Genomic DNA, 26,740 nt, shown 5'->3' on the forward strand with positions numbered 1-26,740 from the left:
TATGCTAAAAAAAACCCCAACACACAAAGGCTGCAGTTTTTTCTTTAATGTGTTGTGCGACTGTTCCCCAACCCATGAAATAAGCAGTGCTTCTCCTGAAAAAGAAAAAAAAAATCCAGGCTCATGAGACTGAAATTTTGGACTCCTTAATGGGAAAAGCCTTGTTCTTAAAATTATTTCTTTTTTTTCTGAAGTATATAGGTTTGGGAATTAGGAGCTTAAAGTACTTTGATTGGAATGCTTGTATACTAAGCTTCAAAATAGTAATTTAGAAATCCTTAGTGTAGGAGGATTGTCACGAACCATCCTAGCAAACTTCTGTCAGTTCTTTGTTTTAGCTGATTACGCTTGAGTACAAAGCTTGTCTTGTGCATATGATGGGCTTTGCAGGGAAGTAAAACACATTGAGAGGCAAAGCAGTCTTTATCCTCCAAGCTTTGGCTTTTCTCGATATAGATCCAGCCTCAGACAATTACCGAGTCCCTCCTGCTTAGTCTCAAGTGGTCTTTAGGAATTGGAAGCAGCATCTGTTAATTGTTAGCAGTGGACTCCTGAGCGGCTGGGCTTGGGCCTTCCCGCCAGCTGTTACCGCGGCTCGGGAGGAAGGGGAGGAGGAGGAGGCGGCCTCGGTGACTTGGGGACCCGGAGATGAGAGGTGCTGAGGAGGACAGGAATGCAGACGAGCCCTGTGGCTCTGCCATGCGAGGGTGTCTGGGTGAGAAGAAGCCGCGTTTGTGTAAAGCCTGTCTTCCCCTGCCCCTCAGCTTGTCTGGGAGTCTGAAAGGCTGTGTGGGCCCCCGTGAGGCCCTGCGCTCCCACCTGTAGGCAAGGCTCGTCCCTCTGCTTTTCCTTTGTGCCACCGTTCCTCAGGAGATGTACTTCTGAGTCTGCAGGCTTGGCTGGAGCCTTCAGAAATGAGTAGAGGTTTCCTGGAGACCTTTGCCAGTGGGATTTTGTGTGGTGCACAGGGGAGAAGTGGGTGTCTGCTGAGTGAGGACGGGCAGCAAGCAGTTCAGATCCCAGGTCCACCACTTTGGGCAGGTCTCCTTTTCTGTCAGGGATGTAATGTTTCCCTGAAGTGTTAATACCCAAAGAAGGTACAATAGTGCCAAGCTAACTGGTATTTGTAACTCGTGAAGGCCCTCAAGCCCCAGGTGCTGTGGAAACTCCTAAATCTCATTTGATGTTTGTGACTACACTGGTGATGTTTGCTGTGGGTCAGGGGCTTATTTAAATGACTCTGCAATCACAAGGAGATGTATAATTTAATTTAATCCCCTGGTCACAGTGAGTTTGATTTGATGATGTCTCACAACTGCTTGATGAAGACATACATGATTATAGTTCATAGACATCTCACAGCTGGAGAAAAGAATATATTTTTTTTTTTCTTGGAGATTACTGTGGAAACCATTTCGTACAAGCTACCTTCCTGCCCTGATGGCTGCAGATCACAAATATCAACAAGTCACCACTATTTCTAACCAGGGAAAGATCTGCATTCCCTGTAGCATATATGGCTCTAATTTTTCTTTTCTTTCTCTTGGTGTAGTGATTGATCCTGGCACTCCTTTAGGGCACAAACAGGATGAATGGCAATGCACTGGAGACTAGCCTGCCCTTGAAATAACGGCATGTTTTTTTTTAAGAGTTTAAAAAAAAAAGGAGGAGGTAGAAACTTACTGGTTAAAATTGGACTTAAGTTCTGTGGAGAACTGTTTGCACTCCATGTATAGACTGATGAAAATACAATAAAAATCACTGATGGAAAAATTAGTGTTTCCTAAAGGAAAAGTTTTAAAAGAAAAAAGTATACTTGATAAAGTCCTTTTTTTTTTTTCTTTAATGCTGAGGCTTTAAAATATCAGATCCAATGCTCTGTATCCATAACGGTCAGCTCTTATTCTTGGGAAAGCCTTCTGTTTTGCAGGTTTTTGTGTCTTTAGTTCAAATAAGAAAGATTGCTTTTACACATCAGTTACAACACGGAAATGAGTTCTGTGACAGTGAACATGCAGAAGGCCATTTGCTTGGTTGGAGCATTGAAAGCGGTTGCTGTTAGCCATGCCCATCTCTACAGATCTGGTGGATAACAGTGTTCACGTCGTGGTTCAGGGACCACAGGAGGCTCCCAAAGAAGTTGGTTTATAGGACAGTAACTAATTTTTGGCAATGTGTACACACGCGTGTTATTGGTGCTGAATTTGGTAGCTGTTAGGACTGTTTTCCCCTTGTGTTTCTCCTGTCCCCAGCCTGGTTGATTTGCCTAACGGAAGCTGACAGTAAATCTCAGCCCTGATTGTCAGGCTTCTCTAGAAACCTCAAGGGAAAGAGAGGAAGGCAGGCATTTGAGGAACAGAAATAGCATACGTGATGAGCTCCCTTATTTAGCCAAACTGCTTTTTTAGTAACCTTCCATTTCTTTCTCTTGCACGCACAGACACACCAAGCGCGCAGCATCTTCAGACAATAGGAGGTGCTTTGGGCATTGGAGTTGAGAGAAAACAGATGGATGTGACTGCTGGCCCTGCCAGTTATTTATTGGCCCCACCCCACTGCAGAGATGCTGCTTGGAAAAGCCATTCAGGAGCTGTTTAAAAAGTGATCTCTTCCTCCTTAATATTTTTGTTCAACTCCTCTAAATTCTCATCCCAGACATGGGAGTCTCATTAGATTTAGACTTTGCATTAAAGTTGTGTCCCTTGAGCATGTGCTAAGGCTGACACTCCAAGGGTGACCTTTGGGCAATGGTGACAGCTCTTGGCAGTCTGTGCTTTTTTACCTCCTGTCCAGGAGGATGTTTTGCTCAACTAGGCCTGAAAAACCATCCTTAAAGCAGGAAAGGGGAGTCAATGAAAGACATGTGAAGGAAGTCATCCTTCATATGCTCTGTAGAAGTCGGGCATGGCAGTCTTTGGCTTTTGTGCTTGAGATGGTCTGTGTGGGATGGTTTATTACTAAATTATGCTATGAAATGCTCTTGAAGTTTTTTTTCCCTCTCTTCCTGTGTAGCTGACAAGCAAAGTTTAAAAAAGGAGGGGGAGGAAAAAAAGCTTTTTTACTGACTTTCCATGGAAAAATATAAGGAAATGTAAGATGGAAAATATAGCGAAGAGTTTGGTTTACTTCAGTATATATCTGTTCTGCCTCCAAGTCCTTAGAGAAGACTCTCACAAATAACCTGGCACTGGAGATGACAAGCCATACTTCTAGCATCCCTCCCCCCTATTAAGCAGGCTTTCCTTACCTTCCTCTCACTTACTCTGGGGTCCTATTTTATGGTAACCAGTTGACAGTGAGATAAATTACTGAGGACAAGACGTGGCACATCTTTTGTAGCATTGTTTGTCCAGAGAGGTCTCAAAACTATAAAGTACTTGAACTGTGTATTATCTCGCCCAGTGGAGAAATGCAGCTTCTGGGGTGGCACAGAGCAGCTGTCCAGCCAAAGTAGCTCGCACCAAACGATTATTGAGGCTCACGCAATGGTACAAAACTGAAGAGTGCCACGGGTATAGAACAGTACTTGTAGTTATTATTTTACTACTACAAGTAGGCTTAATTTGGTTGTCTGTTTTACTAACAACAACAACAACAAAGAAGAACTTGAAGAGTAAATTCATCTATAATTACCTAAATACTTTTAAATGAGACCGGTCTTAAGCAGCAGCTTGGCTTTTATCCCTTGGCTGTTTAGCTCCTAAATAACACTGCTGACATTGACTGTGCATTGGGAGATAAATGATGTCTGAATGTCATCAAAATGTTAGACAGCTCCAAATAAATCCCAATAAGTTGTCTGGGCAAAGGGAACACAGAGGTGAGGTATAGTACATTTTGTGTTGCCTTGGAAATTTAAACCCATTTACAGCATATGTCTTATATTTATCTGTATTCCAGAACTGTATTATCTTTATTCTTGTGGATTCCTATTGCTTTCCAGTGCTTCTAGTCTGCAAATTCAACTCCAGGTGGATGTTTTTGTTTTATGTATATCAAATCATCTCCTTCTGAATCGGAGGCTGAGTTTCTTCTTAGGCACATTTCTAGTGTAATATACCCAGCTCAAAACCAGGCTGGGTTGAAGCAAAATGCCAATTTGGAAGTATTTATATGCCTGTATTAGAGTGACTTACCCATTCCACAGAGCTATTATTATTAGTTAGAAAGTAGGAGGTGTGTGCAGATGCTGAGAATTTTCCACTGTGCTGGCCCCGCGCTGCTGTGTGTTTATCCGTTCACCAGGCAGGCTTGGAAAAGATGTCCAAAAAAGCAGAGCAGGGCAAGCTCCTCACAGCTCGTTTTATAGCTCCCTCTCTTTCAAGTAGAGGAAGTTCTTACAAATGAGTTTTCCCATCTCTGTCCCTCTCTGTATATTCTTCTTCCCTATCCACTGTCTTCCCTTGCGCTCAGTCCTGCACATGCAAACCTATAAAATAGCTCCCAAGCTATTTCACTAGACAGGTTCTGCCTTGCTTCCATTGAAACAAAACTTGGTTCTTGTAGCTGCACATAAAAAAAAAACAAAAAAGAAAAACTCAGGTGAGCAAAGTGCCCATTAGATCTTCTCAACGTTTTGCACTGCTGTAGTTCCTGCAGGTTTTATTGACAAGTCCTATGTGTGTTTGTTACTGAAGGTGGAAGAATACAATCTCTATTTGTCTAGCTGCAATGAGGAGGAAGTCCTTCTCATCTTCTTAGCTTGCATTAGCCTTCTCAGCCTCTTTTCCTGGGTGTTGTTTCAATCCCTGTTAAACCCATTAAACCCTGTGAGACATTCTGTTTTAAAGGGCTTGAATGCATCACTCTACACTGATCTGGGAGATATAATTACTAGAACAAATATCACTCATGTAATCTTCTTTAAAGACCAGAAATCTATCTGTAAGTCGCTAATGTGGCCCAATAGGGATGATTTTGCTGCAGAGTATTAGGAGTAAAAAACCTTCCTTGGAATCCAGAAAATAAATAAATTTAAAATTGATTGTTAAGTACTTTCAGAAGTTGACAGACAGATTGATGGTTAATAAGCGTGTGTTCTTAACTTGCATTGCAGAATTTTCAGTGAAAACTACAAACAGCCATCAAAATAGTCAGTTCATTATTTTGTTAGTTTTCTTTTTTCCTATTGTCTGCCCATGGGTAAGAAGCTATATATCAATAAAGGGATACTGTGAAACTCTGCTGAAGACAAGCAAGATAACAGATTGTGGTAGGTATCCTTGGTTCCCTGGATTTGTGCCAGGGTTAGTGCCTCATGCTAATTCAGAAAGTCAGCAGACAGGATATTCTTTACCAAAAATATTTTCCCTCGTTTCTTTATTTTTTAGCAGTATGTATACACAAAGTGAATTTCAAATTCAACAGATGGATGAGATTAAAAAGAAAAGACGGGCTGCTAAAGAAAGCAAAAAAGCTATTGTCTTTGATTTATGGATTTGTTCCAGTCTGAGAGGCTCAGAGCTTTCTTCGATAAGGGCCGTAAGTGATTAGAAAGTAATGAGGTATGGAAAAGGGTCGGAAGATGCTGAGATTAGATCTTCATGACTGAACAGGAGCTAGTGATGAACCAATCTGCATGAAATGTTGCCTCAGTGTCAGCTTCTCAAAACTGTTGATTTATTTCTGTTATCCTTACGTTTTGCTTCTGAAGAGCATTACGAGGAATTAAGTAGCCAAAGATAGGGGCATATTTATTTAATGTTTCATTAGCTTCTGTATGTTTCTGGTTTACTTAAAGTTAGTGCAGATGACCATCATTTCCTTGTTCACCTTCTTGGAGATTCATGTTTAAAAGAAGATTCATAAAACATTTCCATGTGGGGAAGGATTATTTGGTTAAATTCAAAGTCTCTTTTGATCTCCCTGAGATTTAATCATTGAAAGCTCTCCATGAAAGGGAAAAACCTTTATACCTTCATTAGACTAAAGAAATAGTATTGTGGGTCTCAAAAGTCTTTAGAATTTTCTTCCTTGTCGGGTATAGAAGATGTAATATTAAAATCTGTTTCTGTTTATTTCTGTATCCGCAGGGTTGAAAGTTTCTTATTCCACTTTTAATTCTATCAAGAAGGCTCCATGCAAAGCTAGTTCTTTGTAGCAGTAATGTTCTTATTGCTGTGGTGATCTTGGGGTGGAAGTGAGGCAAGATTTAGAAGTAAAAGTAGCGCCTTTGAGTTAATCAGCTACTGCACTGGTCTAACAAAAGATGATGCCAAGCAGCCTGTCACGTCTCAAGTAGTTATTCTCTATGATTAATATATGGAAACCCTAACAGCACCCATGGGATGTGGAGCTGCCCGTTATATACTGACATGAGAAAACATTGTCCAAACTCTAATTACATTTATTTCTAACAGAGAGTAGAGGGAGAAAAAATATTATTCCTATTTTAACTTGGCACACAGTTATACTGCAGTGTACTGGCTGTTTACTCACAAAACTTGTATGAGACAGTAGTTGCATCTAGATTGTCTGAATCTGTGCTGCTGCCACAAGGCCGTCTTCTGATGTTATTTCTGGCGTTATTTTAAGCACTATTTATAAGACTTAAAGAAACTAGGACATCTGAACACCCAGTTTCATAGAATGGTTTGGGTTGGAAGGGACCTTGTAGATTATCTAATTCCACCTCCACCATGGGCAGGGACACTTCCCACTAGACCAGGTTGCTCAAAGCCCCATCCCACTGGGCCTTAATCACTTCCAATTTCAATAACTTTGGTGCAGCTAGGATACTGTATTCTCTGGACAGCTTTGGCAATCTTAGCATATCTGCAGGATGATATATGAATATAATGTTTTTTGTAGGAATTGAGTGAAGGGCAGCATAGAATATTAATGAGTATTTTGCAGTTCCTTTGTAATGCCTAAGCATATTCTAGCTCTGTAAAATTCCTAGGTCAGTAAAACTCTGAAATTCTTCCATGTCGTTTGGTCAAATACCAACATTTAATAAATTATGTACTTGTTGACTCCTTGGCAAGTGCATTTATTCAGTGAGTCACTTACAAAATTTCAATGCTGAGTAGCCAGACCACATCCTGACAGGTAAACTAAAGGTAATGTGTTTGCATTGAGGAGCCATCCAACGTATAGGCTTTGAAATGTTTCAAAACAACAAGTGTTCCCCTCTTCCTCCTCTTCTGGATCCAAACCCAGGCTCTCATAACTACCACTTGTTTTCTCTGCCCCAAAATATTTTGTGCTTGGCAGGTCTTATTTCACCCATTCAGCTTTACTTTGATTCAACTACAAAGGGCACTGCATATTTTTTCCAGGGTAGGAGTGGTATCCATCTGTCTAAATAAGAAAAGACTATCTAAGCTCTTTATTGAAAAAGGAAAAAAGAAAACCATAAGCTCTCCCTTCATTGTTGTCTTACACTTGAAATGTGAAACTGTTCAATTTTGTTAAAATTCTTTCAAAAAGAATATTAAGGCTAGCTCCTAAGCCATACCTAGCCTTGTAGATCTGATTTCACTCTGTCATGCGCTCATCCAGATGAGCTGACTGCAAACATGAGTTTTGTTGTTTGCCATTCCAGTTTGTGGTCTCAGAAGACGGCCATCTGGATGGAATATGCGTTTTGATGCTCAGTCAGGTGTCACAGGACCTATTTGTGTTTGTTCTTCCTGTAGACAGCTTTGTTCCATCAGATTAAACTGGGATTCTTTCCAGTTGAGGCACCTTGATGCAAGCAGCTAGTATTATTGTCTCGTGCTAGCAGTGGGCTAGGGACTTTAACTCAGAACAGAACTCTGTGTTCTTTTCATATGGCTGTAAAATGATCATGCGGTTTTATGGGCCATTTTTGCTTACCAGACTCCAATAGTGCTTGTGCAGAAGGAATTACTTGGAAAAAAAGCTCTGGATATTGGCCAATGGACAAACAAGACATTGGGCTAGACACACAAAACTTGCCCTAACTCTTGGCCAAAGATCCATTGGGCAGATTTTGATAGAGCTTGTAGGGAGCTTCCAAAGCGTATTAAATCTCTGTGGATTGATCCTGGCTTTCTGGACTGTAACAAATCCTTGAAGACAAAATTAGCTTCAGGTCTGGGTTTCACAAATAGGAAGAGGTTGGTTTGCATAATAAGCATTAATTTACTTCAAGCCCAAACTGAAAAGCTCAACATCCTCCACCCACCCCCAAAAGTGTTGTCTTTGATGTGCTGTCTAGGTAGGTGCATGACTGGATGGGACTGAATATGTTGGAATCAGGATCTTAATTCTCACTGTCATTGGAGAACTTGGCCAGATTTGGGTTGGAATTTTGTTTTCTGTAAAATACTGGGTGTGTCTGGATTTGGTCTCTGGTGACTGGGACCTGCTGTATGACAGCATTGCTGTCCATGAGGCACTGGGCTGTCAGGACAATCCAGGTCTTCCTGAGAGCTGCAGATCTGTGACCCAGAAGTGAAATAGCTGGAAGTTCTTGTGTGTGTGGTTTGGTTGGTTGGTTGTTTTTTATGCAATGCAAAGCCAACATCCAAGAATTTGAGGTGACTGTTTCCCCACAAGAAAATAAAAGGCACTTTAAAGTATTATATTTATTCTGATATCACCTTTCTTTCCGGATTTCACCTCAGTACAAAAGAATTGAATAGTGTTTATTCATATATCTGAATTCATTTGATGATCATATAATGCTGCACTTCAACAGCATCTTCCTTTTCAGAATGAGTGTAATCCTGTGTTTCTGTGAAGTTGAGGTTTCCTGCCAGACCTTAAGCACTTACATTCAGATATTTGCCCCAGTCTGGATTCCTATGAACCTGGATTCAGTGAAGTTTTTTTGGAAAGTCTTTTTCCTTGTATTTCTGTAGTCAGTAGCGTTGGTCACTGTGTTGGCCATTGCTCTCACCTCCTCTGGTGCTGTTCACAAATCCTCGTTTGTGTTAGCAGGCTCACTGGAACTTAAATGCTAAGGAAACAACCTGAAGTACCTTAGAAGTTGTCTTGAACTTTGGGGCTGCCTGCCCTGAGTGAGGGTTTGGACCATGTGAACCTAGGAGGTCCTTTCTAACAGACATTATTCTATGGTTATGTGCTTGTTGTGTCTTTTTGTTGTTGTTTATTCAAGAAAGTAGTGATTATACATTGAGGGAGCTAAGACTGAGTAATGTTCACACTGTAGTCTGTCTCCTATATTAACATCTCAATCAAATGCTTCTTGGTGCTTGTAAGTGAGGCGTTAACAAGGACTTTTGACATTACTTCTTCAGTTTGAGTCAGATTTCAAACTTTTAAAAAATAAGAGATATTGGGATACTGCAATGAAACTTTTCAGAAGTGTCTGCTTGCCGTGATAAATTGTTTCTATTGATGGAGATAGAAATAAGCATTTCTGTCTCAAGGAGGCAGAAACCTCACGGCCTCTATGGGTGTGGGATGTGAGTACTGCTGTAAGGAAGAGCGTGGTGGGGCAGAACAGTACGTTGAAGGAAGGACTGTGAGTAAGTAGTAGCTTGTCCCAGTGGGTCTGGCCTCCCCTCCCCAAGCTTTTTGGGGCCTGACTCCTGCAAGTGGTAGCTCCTGGAATGCTTCCAAAAACTCTGAGCACTGCTTGGTATCTAAACCAAACAGAAGTACAAAACAAGCAGTTAACCACAGAAGGCGCTGAGGAAAACCTCTCTGCTTCGTGGTAGCTTTCATTCAAGTAAATCCAAGTGGCCTTGAGAGTGAACTCTCCAATTTCTTCTGTCCAAGTGTGAACTCCCAACAGATGTTTTGTGGAAGTGGAAAGTTGCTGTAAATAGGATGTCTGTGTGTATTTTAGCCATGGGACTGGCTCTGGACTGTGTTAAAACCCTGTCAGCAGTGCAATGGTGTGACTTCTTTATCACCCAGGCACAACTCTGGGCAGTGAGTTATGAGCCCCAGGGCAGGCCACTCAAATATACCAGACACGTGGAGTTATAGAGGAGAAGAGGCCTCCTGCAGCACACAAGAGTCCACCTGAGCCATTTGAGCAACGTGGCAGTGATGTAACCAACATCTCTTAACTGGGCCTGACAGGTTGGAGGGCCCAGTTCCCACCACAGCAAACCACCCCTGTAAAGTATCTACCCCAGAATCCTCAAGGGTGTTAGCAGGATTCTGGGACACTGGGTGTAGTGGTGGTAGGTCAAGCAGGGCCTCCAATGTGCACTAAAATCTCCTGTCAGGTAGGGCAAGAATATCACTATTTACTGGTATTTGGTTTACTCTAGGATCTGGTGAGACAAATTAATGTCACAACCCCAAATCAGTCATCTTTAGTCTTAAGGTTACCCATTCCCTAACGGCACAATGCAAAAAGCTTTGGTAATTATGCAGCAGCCCATCTTCAACAGCACAGCTCTACTTCCCCAACCAATGCTGCCAGGCTTTCTCCTCCCTTGTTACCTAGCCAAGCTTTCTTTAAGTCCTCTTAATTGGCTCGTTAGTGTAACCTGAGGCTACCTGTCCTGCTTGGCTGATTCACTAATGAGGCTCAGCTGCCTTTTTTCAGACCCAGACAGGCTGGAGAGGGATCTGTAAAACCTGGTGCTGAGGATTTCAGAGCTGCTCCCTCCAGTGCCCTGGTAACCCAGCCTCTCCAGCATCAGTGTCACTGATGGCTTTTGCACAGGCAGACACCTCACGCACTCCCAGGGGGCATTACTCCCCTGTTCAGACATGGACTCTCTGTTTCCTAAAACCCATTGTTGTAGCACACCCTGATGCACAGAGCACTGTGAGCAGTTACTTCTGCTGTGCCAGTAAAGCCAAAGAAAGGGCACTTATGCTAATTCATGGGATAAGAACACTACTTACAAAATGTTTCCCTGGACATCATCAAGAAAAGTAATAAGCTCAAAGTAAAGTAATTGTACATTGGGGTTTCTAGGATCAAATTACTGAAATCTGAGTTAGGCCCATCGAACTGTGATACCTGATACTGTGATTCACCTGTCTTGTGAACGCTCTTGCTCCAGGCTTCCTGTACAAGACATGTCTCTAGAGAACGATCAGGTGGCACAAATGGCTGAGGAACCCTGAAGAGACTGGGCTAGCTGAGCTAACCTCGCAGCAAAGTAGGAATGGTGACTTGGGAGCAGCAAACCCTTCCAAACCTACCTGATGGCCAGGTATGCTCTGATGTGTGGCAGGTCAAAGGTTTGGCCTCTTCCTTCATAAGCCACGTGGAAAATGGGCTTGGTAGCTGTGTTTTACATGCTCCCTGGAGTCTTGAGAGTCATGCAGTGAGGAGTCTGCTTGAGACTGGCCAAGCCAGAGCTCCACATCTTTCTCTCCTACTTGGAGAGCTCCTACATTCATTCATGACCAAGGGTGAAGAGGCTGGAAGTCCTGGTAGTTTGCAGCTGTGCAAGCCAGACCTGTAGGAAAAATTTGAGTAAGCAGGCTCATACCAGTTCTAAGGAATTTCATTCTGTTGGAAAAAGTGGCTTCATCACACTGAAATAGTCTTAAATAACTCACAGCTTAATCGCTATGATTTAAAAATACAAAGTGAGAGGTCGTGCACTTGGACTAATACCAAGAATTTTTCCTATTAGATTAACAGACATCAGTTAGAAATAAATGAGGCAAATTTCCTTTTGTGCCAGTTGATCATGAGAAGAACCAATGTGCTGCAGCTCTGGAAATGACAACGTGATGTTGGGTTTGTTGGATGAAGGCCTTCTTCAAAGGGAAAAGAAGTATCCGTGCTACTGTGCAGGATGCGAGGCAAGCTGCTGTGTCTGATATGGTGCTACCCCAATGAGTCCTCTCCTGGAAAGGTGAACCTCAACTGACTGATCAAGGGAAAGTGGAACCTACTGTGAGACAGGGGACTTGAAAAGTTTGGCTTGTTTAGTCTAGCAAATCACAGACCGAGAGGCAATCTGATCACGGTCTAAAAATATAACGGGAGTGAAGAGAGGGAAACGCACTCTCTAAGAGCAGACACATATACATTAACCATGAATTAACTTGAGCCGGAAATAAGACAGCATTTAGCCATTAAAGCAGCAGGACTTTGTAACAGCAGCATTCACATCAGAATAACGGGGACAAAAAATGATGTCTGTTTAAAGATGCAGCCTGAAGCATCTTTAGGAGATTTTGATGAAGTGGCTCGTGCTATCAGGTTATGGAGCCAGCGACCCATTCAGTCTCTGTCAGCGCAGTGATCCTGTGTTCCCATGCCACCATCACTGTCATCATACAGGAGCAAATACGCGCCGGCTGAGAAGCCCTCTCTCTTGTGATGCCTTCTGCTTGCTCACTGACCTGTGACTAGGCGCACCTTTGAACCAGAGGACAAAGAGTGCTTGCCAGAGAAAGGCAGTTGTTCCAGTTTCTGGATGTGTCTGTAAAAGAAATTGGCAGTTCCTACAGAGGCCAAGAATGTAAGGAGATGCAAGGAGGCATTGAACGTTTGGATGCCAAATTAAGCTGCTTAATAAAGAGGCTTGGAAGGGGAATAAATTCTCATGCTTAAGTGTCTAGGTGAAACTCTGCTAAATGGGAATTAGGCTGAAGCCTTGAGTAGGTATTATGGGGTAATATTATCCCTTGTTTAACTCCTGTAAGGCTTAGTGCATCTTCACTGAAACACCTGATACTGGTCATTGGCAGAGGGAAGGCTTTGGATTACCTGTCTTAAGCAGTATGAAAGTCCCCAGAGTCCTGTTATTTCCAACTCTTTCACCCTGTAGCAACCTGGAATTTATATAGGACAGGAATTCTGTCTGTTTTGGGGTTACAAAGGATATTCCTGCATTGCTTTAAGGAAGCTAGAGCTTATCATTTGACAAAACGTAGTTCTTTCTTTTCCTGTCAGCCCTCTGGGGCAGGGACTTTGGTTCTCACTGCTAGAGAGACGTACGCCAGCCGCATCTGCCTGACTGAACAAAGCCGTCCAGACAGAAGACCCTTCATGCCACAGTTCACAGCAAGAGGAGCAGGGGTCAGCCTGAGTATTGACACCAGAAATGATCTGACCATGGCCTTCAAACAGCTAATAAAAGCCTGACCCTGCGCTCCCAGAAGTAAGCAGCAAACCCCTCGCTGGCACTAGCAGCACGGGGCAGGCTCCCGGCATGCTCTCAGCGCGCCTCTCGCTGTGCTGCAGGCGTTACCCCCTGGGGTCGAGGTGTGGGCTCTGTGGGTCCCTGCCTGCATCCCACAACTGCACGGAGCAGCTGCTTCCCTGCCATCCATCATCTGGAAGAGCTGCTCTGCTAAATGGCGTGCAGAGCTGAGCTAAAGGCATGCTCATTTCCCTTGGATTTTATTTTTGGAATTTCTGAGTAGATCTGGTGCCCCAAAGGCTAAAGCTACTGCTGCCTTTTGGGAAACTCCAGTGAAAAGCAATATCTCATCTCCAGGAGAAGACAATAGTCGCACAGTACAGCACATCAAGCACTGGCTTTCATCATTTTCTACAAACACCACTAAATCACACAGCACATCATTTAAAACAAACACTGTGTAAGGGCTGGTAAAGTAACAATACAAAGCAGCTCTTAAATTTCCCCGGTGTCAAACCAAGCCAATTGTACTGGCAGGACTCCAGCTTCTAAGGTGCATGGAGTATGAAAGTGTCTCACTGCAGGCAAGCCTGGAAGTACAGTCCAACCCGGTGTTTCATTGCTCCCACATCATAAGGGGACAAATTTTTTGTGGATAAAAGTAGACAAGAGTCAGACTAAAATCATCAAAGCATTAACTGCATGGGCAGGTCCTGATTTTTTAAGGTGAATGACATAGTTTTCACCTCTATCAAGCTGCCTGGTCAATCTTTTGAGAAGTCCATGTGATGGGGAAGGTGAAAATCCATAAGGAAATTGCATGAGTGATTCACAGCAGTTGGTGTTGCCTTTTCTTTTCAGTATGTATTGAACTCCAATATCGCTGTTTGGCTGTAGAAAGAAGTGCTGTTGGCTGAAAATGCTGTGTTTTGGATATAAACCCATCTGCCTCACCTGATTTCTAATGTGAATTAATTCCAGTCATTTTCAGCTGGATAAAATATCCTATGTTTCTATCCTAATCTGCTTCCTAGTACTGCTCCTGGATCTTGTGTGACTGACACCTTTGTCTGATAGATGAAGTGCGCAGTCTCCACATACAAATCACTTCAGCCAAAAGCAAAGGAAGGATGGCATTATTGAATTGCAGCAAACACACTGCCCTTGTGAGTATACATGGTAAATTCCCCGTGGGTTCAGCAGGAGCACAGTTAGGCCATCGCTGTGTGCTTTAGAAACTGCTGTCCTGTGCTCCAGTTTGTGTGTCAGCCTCAGACAGGTCTCACTGCTTTTCTCCTGCTGCGGCTCTTAAGGCTCTGGGGACCTTGCTAAGCAGAGATTAACTCTTTTCTGAACCGCTGCAGCATCTGCTGCTGCAGGGAGCAAGGTGGCGATCTGTAAGTATCAGAGCACACACATCCATTGCTACTTGGTCCAATTTGATGGTTTACATTTATTATTATTAGAAACTTGATCTGCCTGGAGAGTTGCTGAGCTATTTACTATTCCAAACAAGTTCTGTTGTCTGGTGAACTGTATCTACCCCTTATACTGTTTTCCTCGTGTTGAAATGGATTTTTCCATTGACGTGCTGGGATATAAGATGGGCATGGACTGCTTTGGAGTAGCAGCATTTCAAAACTCCTCTTGTATACATATTACTTGGTGACATCCTTTTTCATTCTTGCTGTTTATACGTGGTGGAGTAGTACTGAGCATCCTTAGGCATGGATCAGTCTATGGGAGCAGATCCTGAAAAATCTGAATGGAAAAGCAGCCTGATCTAAAACAGCATGACCTGGGGATTCTGCTTTTCCGAAGTTCTGGTCCTCTTAGAGGATGAGTACATTTGTGATCTAGATTGTTTACCTACAGCAATTAGTCCTGTATTGATACAAAATCAATCACTTCTTTCTACTGACTATTCAGTAAGCTTTGTTATTCTCCAGTACAGTTTGGTGGGCAGAATGGACTTATCCCATGTTAATCAAGGAGAACCATCACGGTGCAGTCACTGATAAGCAATTATAATGTAAAATAACAGCAATGAACTCAAATTGCCCCTCACTGCCCATCACTGCTCTGCTTTTTATAGTAATAATATAGTCCATTAAAACCTACAATCACTGTAATGTTTATGCATTATTGGGGAGATAAATTGCATAATTCTCATTTTGCAATTTAAATGTAATTATGAGCTTACTAATGACTAAAACCTGAATTTGCTAGACTATCAGTTTTTCTAACACTTGCCAAAATTATAGGTAATTACTTAGAGCTTACAATAATTATAAGTCCATCTTTTAAATAATTAATGTGCACTTTCATGGTACGAAACAGCTAGTAATCAAACGACCTCTGGCTTTTACAGCAAGCCCATGCAATTAGTCTTATTGTGTAGGTCTATAGAAATGTACCCATTACAAGAGTCTGTTAAGTTGGCAGGCTTGATATTGATGGCTGTTGCATTTTATGGTACCAGACAATGATTAACATACAAAGGCCTTCAGAAATGGGCGTATGGAGAAAATCTGAGTGCATTTTGTGAGCCACTGGATGCAAATAGAGAAAAGTAATTACAGGTGAAAGGAGTTAGAAGTTGCATTCTGCTGCCTTTTGGACTGTCAGGTATTCTGCTGGGAGGGTTTCTCAAGCCCATTCGCTTTCTGCATCCTGTGATTTGGATCATTGGCCCAGGAAGGGGCCAGCAACTTGGCCTGGGAGGTTTGTGTTGGGTTAGACAATTCCTTCGTTGTGGTCAGCTTCCCTACGGCAGGTGCTGCTGAAGCAGCATATATATATTTCTTGCTCTGGAGTCTCAAAATCTATTGGATGTCAATGGGAAATAGATGCTAACTTGTGAAGCCCATAGGTGTCTGCTTGCCAGAGGCACACAGCCCAAATTTCCTCATCTTCTGTTCTTTGCCTTACCTGGCAGTGAAGCTTTCTTGTGAGCCTGGAGCCTATGTACAGAAAGCAGAGGGCCCAGGACTGACTTGGTTGTTTTAATCTGAGCCCATGTGCCAAAAACTGTTGTAAATTCAGCCCTGCATCCCAGCAGTGCCCTGTATCCTCTCACTATGACGTTTTAAAGTCCAGGGAAGAGGTCTGTGTTAGATAAAGCCAAAGCTGGTGGCAGTGGTGATTCTGGTATTTGCTGTTTTCTCTGCAAACCTGCCTCCTATCAAAGCGTTATGGGAGAATTTTCTTGGAAGAAACAAAAGAAAATAGTAAGATAAACCATTTCTGTTGAAGGCAAAATCAATTGTTAAAATGTTCAAATCAGTGTCAGAGCTTTTAATGTGTAGATTCATCAGCGGAACTACTGCAGTGTGGCGGACTATAGAAAACAGTGCTGTCTGTGGTGTAAGTGCAGTGTTTTAAACTCCTTCCTTGGCTCAAAAATCTGCCCCCATCTCAGCGTGCCGCACGGCTCTCCTCCCTTACCTGTAACTCTTGCAACCTGGTAGGAGTGTGCAAGGCATTGCCATCCCTTCTGATCCCACCTGCGGTACTGAAACGCGGCAACGAGCACACCACTTACCCTCTGTGACCCTCAGTTTACCTGACTCTAAAATGAGAATTATGGTAACAGTTACCTAGCACACTGGGGTGATGGGAGAATTAATTAATGTTTATAAAGACTTTGAGATCTTCAGATGAAAATTGCTACAGTATATAAGTGCAAAGTAATTATGATTATCATTACTTTCATTTGCATGTATAGACTGTAATTAGCTGTGGATTGTATTGCATTGACTGTGAATAATTTAAAAGCTCTCTTCATGAAGGTGTCACTTTAAATGTTTCTACATTTTGCATTTAATAATACCAAGGTTTGGCTTCATTTTGCCTTTCCTTTCCCTCTGATAGTGACATATGCTGCAGTGTTGGCTTATTGGAGCTCTGAATCTGAAGCAGTCTATTTCTCATCCTGCTTGCCTTCATTTTGTTGGTTCTGCTCTGGTAAATGCTGATAAAGGAGCTAATTTACCACTGCAGGATGTCCCACTGGCAGATCGGCCCTGTGCACACCCCAGCAGGGGAGCCTGGGGCTCAGCACCCAACGGGGTGCTCTTGGCATCACTCGTGGGCTGTGCCTCTAGCACCCCAACCTGCCCCAGGCACGGCCATGCTGTGTGATGGGGGTGATGTATATCCAAAGCTCTTGTGCCAGCCCTGTTGAGAACACACTCCAGTTTGCTTCTCCAGTTTTACTTTGTGACTCTGCTCGTTATTTGACTTAGACAGCTCCTCATTTTCTCATAAAGGAGTAATGAAGAAGGAACCATGATCAGACACTCGAACTTTGGGCTTGTGTCCTTTCAAATGCTTCCCGTGCATCTCGTTAAGTCTTGTTTTGGAGCCCAGTGTATCGTGTCGGAAAGTAGCTCATCTTTTCCTGACCATTTCTCAAGCTGAACGCAAGGAATAGTTCCTTTCCCTTTGGAACTGAATGGGTTTGGGGAAAAGAGATGCATCCCCCAGGTTGTTTCAAGACTGCTACAATTAGGACCAGGTTTCTCCTACTCGGAAGCTGAAGTATTATTTAGTAAATGGTCCCTTGAGATTCAGGAATTAGTCTGCTAAGAACATTATGAACAAAAGGTTTTTGCAATCTGTGAATCCCAGGAAGTCAAAGCCCATTTGTTTGTTTAGTGACCCTAAACCTAAGGCCCTGTCTTTGGAGCTTATTTGAGATTTTTATTTTATGCTGTGAAAGCAGAAGTAATTGTGCTTCTTAAGCACACACTGGAAACCACACTTAAATTAACATCTCTTAATTAGGCAAAGGAGAAATTGTTGTTTGTATTCCTTGTCAAAATTATGCTTGTGTTGGTAAAAGGCAGGAGGGGACGTAGCCCCTTCATTACTTGGACTTGATTCGGCACGTGCACTATGCTGCCAATGCACTGGGAGTCCCCTCGGGCCCCCTTTCACATTGGAGGTCTTTTCTGCTGCTTAATCCTATCAATATAGCTGCTAAGAATTTAGGGGTATGCCCACTCAAGTGGCGTAGTCTCATAAAAGTTTCCTATTACTTTATCTCATAATCTGGTTTCCTGACTTCAGCGGAAGAAGGTGGAACTCTGTAGCAGTCACTCAGCAGCACACCATGGGATGACTTTCAGTCATGACTTGGGGCCATACAGAAGACCTCTTGAATTTGTTGTGAGGGAAGTGGTCTTGTTTTCCAGTGCTTGAGCTAAATTCATAGTTAGCAGTGTTATCCATCTCTCCTAAGGACTTTGAAAAACCTCATACTGCCCACAGTGGCATCTGAAACTCATAATCTTCTAAATGTGTTTGCCCTTCCAAGGAAGGGAGGCACAATGTTGTTGTCCCATCGTTACCACCGGAGAGCAGGAGGCCAAGGGGCCTGTGGTGGAGCACATACTTACAAGGAGCAGGGCTGAGGGGAGATGAGGTGTCTTTAAAACACTGAAGGGGAAGAGACTGATTTGTCCATGTTATCTACTCTAGATGGAGCAAGGATGCTCGGGCTTCATGCTTTGGCCAAGAAGATTCAGGTTGCCTACTGCAAAAAGCTTTTTATGAAATTAGTGGTGAGGGTGCTGGGAGGCCCCGCAGCTGGGTGGGTGAGCATCTCTGAGATGTAATGCCGGGGTGTGGGCAAGTATGTGAGGAGGTAGGTTATATGTGCTCTTGAAGACCCTCCTGGCCCTATAATACAAGACTGACTGGATGGCTCGTGCTTTGAGTCTGAGCTTCTAGTCCTGGGACTTGCCCTTTTCACATTCTGAAACGTCTGTAATTTATATGTCAAATCTAGGCAGGGATTTAGCCTGGGGGGATTCATACAGGCTAAACTGAGGCATTTGAGTGAAAGGAACATGGAGCACAGTCGTTTGGGCCAGGTAGCTCAAAAGTGTTTGGAGAACTTCTATGTCCTGAATAGCAGTGTTTGGGCTGGGATTCTCCGTCTGGTTCTGTTGCTATCAGTGTGAGCTATTACTGAGCACAGCAGTGAGCTCCCCAACACCAAAATTAGCTGGGGTCAAACTGGGGACAGTCTTCCTCCATCATAACAGCAGTCTGGGTTACCCCTACTCTTTAACCTTCATTGAAAGAGAAAATCCACAATGAAAAGCATTTCTGCTGCTTTTGGCTTTTCCTGGAGCTACGAGTCAGCTTTACATAGTGATAAGTGAAACCTGAATCATGTTCATTTATTTGAAATGACTACAGGAAATCAAGTTATCCTGCAGGTCTGTTCTTTCCAATATGCTCTTAGTTTCTCTTCCTCTGCGGCAAAGTGCACGGCAATAACCTTGCAGGAAACGTTTGGATATCTCCCAGTAATAGGGTGGGCGTGTGTCCAGCGTGCACTGCTGGCTAGCGTTCTAAATCTATTTAGCACACTCAAGTGTAGAGATTGAAAGAAATCATGAATTGTTTACTGTATCTATAAATGTGAATCAATGGCTTGTTAGTCCATGCCAACCTCATTAAAATTAACTGTATCTGAAAGAGTGAATGACTTTATGGTGATGGATAATCCACCTAGAGTACGAAGTTATTAGGGAAGATGAAGAACTAGGGAATGCAGTGAAAATAGTTCATTTGAGGAGAGAAGACTGTTGTCAGCAGAATGCTTTTGCAGGTAATTATGCATGTTGAATTACTGTAGAGAGAAGGGACAGGAGCATCAGCTGACCTAACCTGGCATAGTCCTAGTGAATTCAGTGGAGATGTGGGGATTTACATCTGCTGAGGATCAGGGTCTGATCCAAAGCCAGAGCTGAGTCCACGAAGAGATGTCTGGTGATTTCAGTGGGTCAGGATTATTAGCGCACAAATTCACAGAGCTCTGCCACCTAAGTAAATAACCTCACCACAAACAGTATTGCTTTAAGCATGAATATTGTTCTTCTGAACAGGAAAGGTTGCGGTGAGCATCTCAGAATGGCTGAGCACCTCATTCTCCTGGATGTGGCATTACGTTTATAAACTAGATGTCCTGTCTTAATCCTGCTGATACTGCATCTACATCTTGATAAAGCAAGACCAAAAGAATTAAAATAGAAGGTGAGTCTAAGAAGAAATATTTTCCTCGAGTGACTTTCTTACAGCTTTCTTATAGGATTCCTTGTTCACACATGAAGTCAAGATTCCCCACATAAAGGTATTCACGTAAGAGCGACCATACCATTTTAGACATTCTGCTCTCCAAAACCATGGCATGATTTGGGGAGTGGGACGTGTCTGCACTTGGACTTTTTTTTCTCATGCTTTTTTTTTTTTCTTATCTCTGGGGGTTCAAGATGCTGGTTTGGACTGCGATTGTGAAGACATTGCAGGGCAGTTCCTTACCAGTCCCTTTTCTCTGCTCCATGGCAGAAAATGTTGCTCCATTACATTTTGAGCCTAGAAGCCATCTCTCTGGGTTCCTGGCATTAAGTACAAGATAAAAAGAATGTACACAGATTTATTTATTTTTTATTTGCACTCCTTTTTTCCTTTATCAAGCAGACTGAATGACAGTAGCTCTCTGGGGCATCACATATTCAGATCACATCTTCTTGCAAACAGGTCTGTTGGTACAGAAATTAGGTTTAGTTTACAAAATCCATCACTAGTGTTTTGTAAACTGGGTGGTGATTTTTTAAGTGCCCAGTTATCTTGAAAACAAACTCATTACAGTCTCTCATGTTAGAGACCTGAGCAATTGTAAGCTAAAACTCTTAGCTAACCGAGTGGTTAGCCTCTGTCAGACCCCAAATCTAACCAGACAGGTAGGTGTGATTTATTACCTGACAGATAATAAAGGATGCTTAGGAAGGAGTGCAGGAGAGAAGTCGGGTTAGGATGACCCTTTCCTTGGTACATCCTCCCCCCTCCAGGCAGTCATTGGTTTAAAAACGTGCTGGCTGCTGCAGCAGGCGGGGTGGCCTCAGTCCTGTGCTGGGCCTGAACCGGTTCCTGCAGACCCGAGAGCTTGCTGTGACATCCCCATCGATGCAGCTGCCCTGCTCCAGCGCACAAATTCGTATCCCCACTCACTATTTGCAGTCTGTGAAGATATATAGGTACAAGCATGGCTTGTAATTAGAAGTGACAACCCATGGCTCTCCTCTCCACCTCCAAAACCTGCCACAATCCTTTCACCGACAGCCACGGTTCCAGTGGCACTGTCCCTTTAATTAGAAATGTATTAATAAATCCATCTTGTTCTCTAATCCCCACACACATAGCACAGTGATTCATTAGCACAGGAAGAGGCAATTTAGATTTCCTCAGATAATAGCAGCTGTCACTAATCAAATTAAAGGAGGAAGTGCGATTCAAAAGTTGGGCAAACTGGTCTGGGAGGAGAGCGGCAGGCTGGTGTGAGAGACCTTTCTGCCCCAGCCAAGAGGAGGATAGGGGCTGCTGGCAGAGTCACTCCCAGGGGCGTCAGGAGCCCCTTGCCCAAAGAATTGGTCCTGTGCCTGTGGCCCCTGCAGTCCCCAGGTCAGGAGCCTGAGGGAGTGCTCCTGCTGGTGTGCCCAGCTTCCCTGGGGCTCTGAAAGGTGCAGGAATAGCTAGTGCACACAGGGCGGAAAGAAAACCTTAAGATCCCTTCCCCCGTTTTGACAGCCATCAACTTGAGACAGCCCTGATAGGCAGATGTATTTCCAATGCCTTTTCAAATCTTTTTTTTTGCTTTTCCTTCAGGAGCATCCCATGGCAATGAGTGCTGTAGGCTAATCACAGTAGAAATATTCCTTTTTGATGGCTTTGAATTTTCCTCCTTTCAACTTCTTTGAAAGCTCCTCGCTGGTGTGCTGTGGCAAGAACAAAATGTCTCATCGTCCCTTCTCCAACCGACGTGTGATGTTATCTACATTTATCACAGCCGCCCTTGTTTGTCTCCTTGGTGAAGCTGCGGTACTGCCTGGCTCGTTTTGTCGGGCTAGGAGGAGGAACTGTGTCTGTTGGTTTAGCTCCCTGTGAAGGAGGAGACTCAGGGCCACAGCAAGCTCACTGGATTCTCTGGATATCTTCCTGGATCAAATTTTGAGGAAACTGATCAAGTCTATCTCGCTTTGGTAGCGGTATATGGAGTTAAATGTGTGGGATGCCATGAGAAGCATTAGGCGATGTGACCCCAGGCCTTGATTCCACCTCTGCTGTGCGATTTCACCATTCCCCGCTTGTTCCAGGTGCTGTCCCCCGAAGCAGGGTGATTTTGTAGGTCTGCCTCGCGTCCAACCTTGCCTGTGCGAAGCGAAAGCAGGAGATGAAAGGAATGAAAGCGCTCCCTTCGCTAGCACTTCAATCGGTGATACAAGCGATTAAAATATGAATTAATCTCAGGAAGATGAAAATGCAGATTTTGAATAGGAGCTGTTGGAGTCACCTTGAACTTGTGCTTAGTGCTGTTTAGCCTGGGTGATTAAAGACATTTACACTCCATTAAAAACCTTGCTGTTCTAATGTGAAAAACACCTTGTCAGCTGGGTGTCCTGCGTGCCTGCCATAAGGAGTAACCTCTCTATTGACTGGCTCGTATATTAATTCAGAATAACTTCATAGTGTCGCTGTGAAGAAAAACAAACAGCCTACTTTTTTATGTGGCAAGGAGAGGCAGTGGGAGCCTGGTTCTTCCCAGTACTGTTATGATGAGAGTGAGACAATAGCAATTATCTTCGCCTTTGTCCTGAGCTGATTGTCTCGGGCTCAGATGCTGTTGTCAGGCTGGCTGTTTGGCCACCAAAGTTGGTGCTTTAGGAGGGAGGAACGTGAATGCAGGGGGTGGAAACTGCTGTCTTGTGGTCACTGCTGGACGTGTGAAACCATCGGAGCGGCTGCCCACCACGTGCTGGCAGTACATGGGCCCCTGGCAGGGCTGCTACACCACAGCACGTGCTGCGGCCCCACGTCAGGGCAGGAGGAACTGCCAGCCCTCCCTGCGCCCCCAACTCCCCTTCGGGGTGAGCACGGGCAAACCCTCGCATCGCGTTCCCCATCTGCAATAAGGCAGCACGTGGTCGGCCCTTTGCAGAGCGCTGCAGGAGGCTCCAATGAGAAACCCTGGTGGGGAGCCCCTGCAGAGCTGCTGGGGGCTACCACCGCCCTGCAAAGTGGGGACCCCTCCTGGGGCACCAGGCAGCAGACACGGCCTCTTGGCACGGTCAGTCAATTTCTTGGCGTTTGGCCTCACAGGTCGGGTAAGGTGTTGGTGCTTAATCACAGCTCCGAGTTAATCACAGCTCTGTCTGGAGGCAGACATTGCGGTACCCCTGGGGTGGCATTAACAAACCAAGCTCTGGTTCCATTTGTGGATGGAAAAGCAATGTGGTCTGTCAAAATTCCTGCTGCTTATTTTTTTTAACTATGATTATTTTTTTCCTATGATGTTTATATATCCTTGACCGTAATAATCGGCCTTCAGAAAGGGAGCTGCTGGGTCAGGTGTTGGGAGGGGCAGGGGACCTCTCTGTCCTGGAGCATGCTTATGAGAGACTTTGGGGCAGGGATGGGGGAGAACTGGGCACAGGGAGAGCCCAGCGTGCAGCTGCTGACCGTGGGGTCAGGGACAATACCAGGCCTTGGCGGGGGCGCACAAAAAGACTTCCTCGCTACCCAGAGTGCCTGCACGCAGTTTTCCGCATGGCAGCAAGCTGTGGAGCGCTGCCCTGAGGTGAGAGCACGCCTTAAGGAAAGGATCTGTCCCCCAGCAACACTGTGGGAACCTGTATCTAACCCACACAGTTCTGAGCTTTATAAAAAGAAAAGCTGTTAGTTCATGTTCCTTTTCAAAGAAAACCTTGGTTTTGGTTGTTAAAGCCGCAAGGTCTTCCACGGTGTCCTAATAGAATAGGTTTGGGCAGATCTACCTGAAAGATCTGGCTGACTTGGTTTCTGTCACAGCAGTGTTTCTCAGCTAGGTTAAATACAGTTCTAAAGAAATTTTCATTATAACAACTTGATACAGAAAATGCAATTCAACACTGGTCATTTCAAATAGTGCATGGTGCTCAGAACATAAATAGCTTAGTGATACGGTCTGTGTTTGCTGATACATGCCTGTCAGATTTGCTGACAAATCCCCAATCTGTTTTTTTTGCTTCGCCCCCAAACCTCAGGCATTATTAACTGATTTAAAATGTCTTATAAAACATCACCTCTGTTAACTGTTATTCTTTTCTGGTCCAGCTACTATCTGTGACCACCATAAGCACAGAGGCCTCTGGGGATGGTATATCCTCTGCACTGGGGCAGGAAAATAGATGAGTGCTCAATTGGACTGAAAAAGAGAATATTCTGTAAACTGAGATTTTTCATATTTGATTTTTAATTTCAGAAAGATTTAAGGATGTGGAAATACTGTAAACTTTTGTCATTTTTCCCCCTACGCAAAGCAGGGGTGGCTGCTCTAGGCATTTCTGCAGGCAGAGGGCTCATTGCTGCCTGACCATCCTGACGTGGCTGGAAGTGATCCTAGCAGCTGTTGGAACCTCCAGGTTCTGGAATTCCAAATTCCACTTTTGTCAGAAGGAAATGCATTCACCCAGCAGCCACAGAGGTTTGGTATTTCCCATATAACCTAGGAAGAAAACTTACTGGAAACAATAATGTGCTCAGAGAAGTAACGCCGTTTATGTCAATAAACTGTATGTAAAAATGTTTAATCGCTTTCCCTCAGCTCTAATACCGATTATTTTAACTGTAACAGTCAGTAAAGATCCAATGCAGTTTCCACTGACACCTGCAAGCTTCTTTTTAACCTCAGTTGGTGCTGAATTAGTTCCTAAATAAACCTCTAGTCATGACTTGAAAGGACTGTGCTAAGTATATTATAATGGGACTCATAATAAACGCATTTCCCTGAACTAATGCTATAGGATAAAATAAATCAGGTTTCCGTATTAACCACATAGCCAAGAGAGCTGAATGGAATTGAAACATTGCTCCTGCCATTTATACGTGGGAGTGAGAGAGACAGTTCCTCATTACAGGTACTTTAGGGCTATGTTTAAATAAAATACTTTCTGTTGGCTTGCCCTTGAACTCTGTCCCCTTCATCCAATTAAGCAGAAGTCAGTGAAAGAGCAACGTGGCTCAGAGCTTGCCCTGCAAACTGTAGGGCACTGTAAAGGCTCAGATCTAATCCTGCCATCATGAGGGGTTTGAAAAGTTTAAATCAATTGTCTGTGGAAAATCAATTATGTAGCAGACCAGTTTGCCTTCGTGGCGAATGGAACTGATTCATCTGTGGAGTGCTTTCCTGTTCAGAAAGAATTGTATTTGAGGTCTACGGCAGCAAATATTGGGAGAGAAAGTGAACGACTTCCTACTTAATGATAAGCAAAGTGCCAGCCAGAGCTGCTTTCAGACCACGGAGCTCATGGCTTCAGCTGGTGATAACATTTCTTTTACTGTCACGTCTCCTGTGCTGACATGCTTCAGGCGTTCCAGCAAATTCACTGATCCTTCCTTGCCCTGTTATTTTTGTGAAAACATGAATTTGCTTGTCAGTGCACATTACTGCAGCATATACAGTAGCCCAGCAAAATCCCAGCTAGTACTGATTTCATTTGAGTCCTTACTAAATAATGTAAAACATTGCTGAGCATTCACAAATTGTCATTGACATCACAGGATGATGTTAGGTGTTGCTTATGGGAAAACTCTCAGTAACTGCATGGTTAGACCTTAGATCCTGGTAAGAGTTAACACATCTCTGGATGTAAGCACAGAAGCTGGTTATTAGAGAATACTGCAAAATACAGATGCTGGCAAGGGTTTCCACACAGCTTAATTCTAGCTTTACCTCTAGAAGGGTAGGAGAAGAGGCAAGAAACACAGTGTTTGATGGGGGAAATTGCAGTCATACAAGTGAAAAGGAATTAGGGAACGTTTCCAGATATATAACCTTTCTGGATATGCCTTTCCAGATAAAAAGAAAACAGTTTCAGTGGTAAGACACCAGAACAGGGGCCCAGAGAAGTTCTGGGATCTCACCCTTGGTGATATTTAAATCTTGACCAGACAGAATCTATTTAAATCTTGACTCAGCAACCTGATACAGCTGAAAGAGCTCTGAGCAGGAGGTTGGCCTGAAGACCTCCAGAAATCCCTTCCAACATGAATTATTCAGTGTTTCTTTTTCTTGCCTGGTCCTGCATCCACCCTGCAGACATCCAGTGCTAAGAGTATATATGACAAATAACTGTCATTATAAACATTTACTGGTTAGTCGTGTGCATTTAACACTCTCCAGTTCTTGAGGATCATTCAGAGCAAATAAGAATCCATGGTGAAGCAAGTTGATGTCAGCAGTAAGTAATCTGGTCTGCCTGTACGTCAGTTTTCAGCAGATATCTCTAAAGGAGCAGAGGCAATGCCACACTTCAAAGTATTAAATCCCGGGTTTGAACTGTGTATTTTTTCCTCAGAATATTCAGCGTTGACTCAGTGTCTGGCTATAGCTGAGTGTCTTGGCATAACAAAACTTGGAAACGTGAATTTCTGTGAAACACCAACTTTACTTTAAGCATCTACAAGTCACTGCATCAGCTGCACTGAGCTATGCCTGCTGTTACAAAAGAGATCAACAGTGTAAACCTGAAAACAGAAAGCACGCTTTGGTCCCTTCTTTCACTAGTTTTGCTTCCTTGCTTCATTGCTTCATTATTTGGTTGTTGGAATTGGTTTTCTGGTTTTTTTTTTTTTTTTCTTTTCTGCCTTCTAGGAATGCTTTTCAGAATAATGTGATACTTGAT

The 26,740-nt window shown here is 43.5% G+C and overlaps 1 protein-coding gene and 1 long non-coding RNA gene across 2 annotated transcripts in view; both read left to right on the forward strand.

Annotated features, from left to right (window-relative positions):
- LOC308180671 (uncharacterized protein) overlaps positions 1-26,740 on the forward strand; it is a 463,846-nt gene that overhangs the window by 284,428 nt on the left and 152,678 nt on the right. The gene's annotated exons all lie outside the window — the stretch shown is intronic.
- LOC308180673 lies at positions 5-25,462 on the forward strand. Its single transcript, XR_013941114.1, has 3 exons — positions 5-715; positions 19,910-20,057; positions 21,687-25,462. It is a non-coding gene; the product is annotated as an uncharacterized lncRNA (long non-coding RNA).

This window comes from Anser brachyrhynchus (assembly GCF_964034855.1).
Source record: "Anser brachyrhynchus genome assembly, chromosome: 20".
NCBI classification, from domain to species: Eukaryota; Metazoa; Chordata; class Aves; order Anseriformes; family Anatidae; genus Anser; species Anser brachyrhynchus.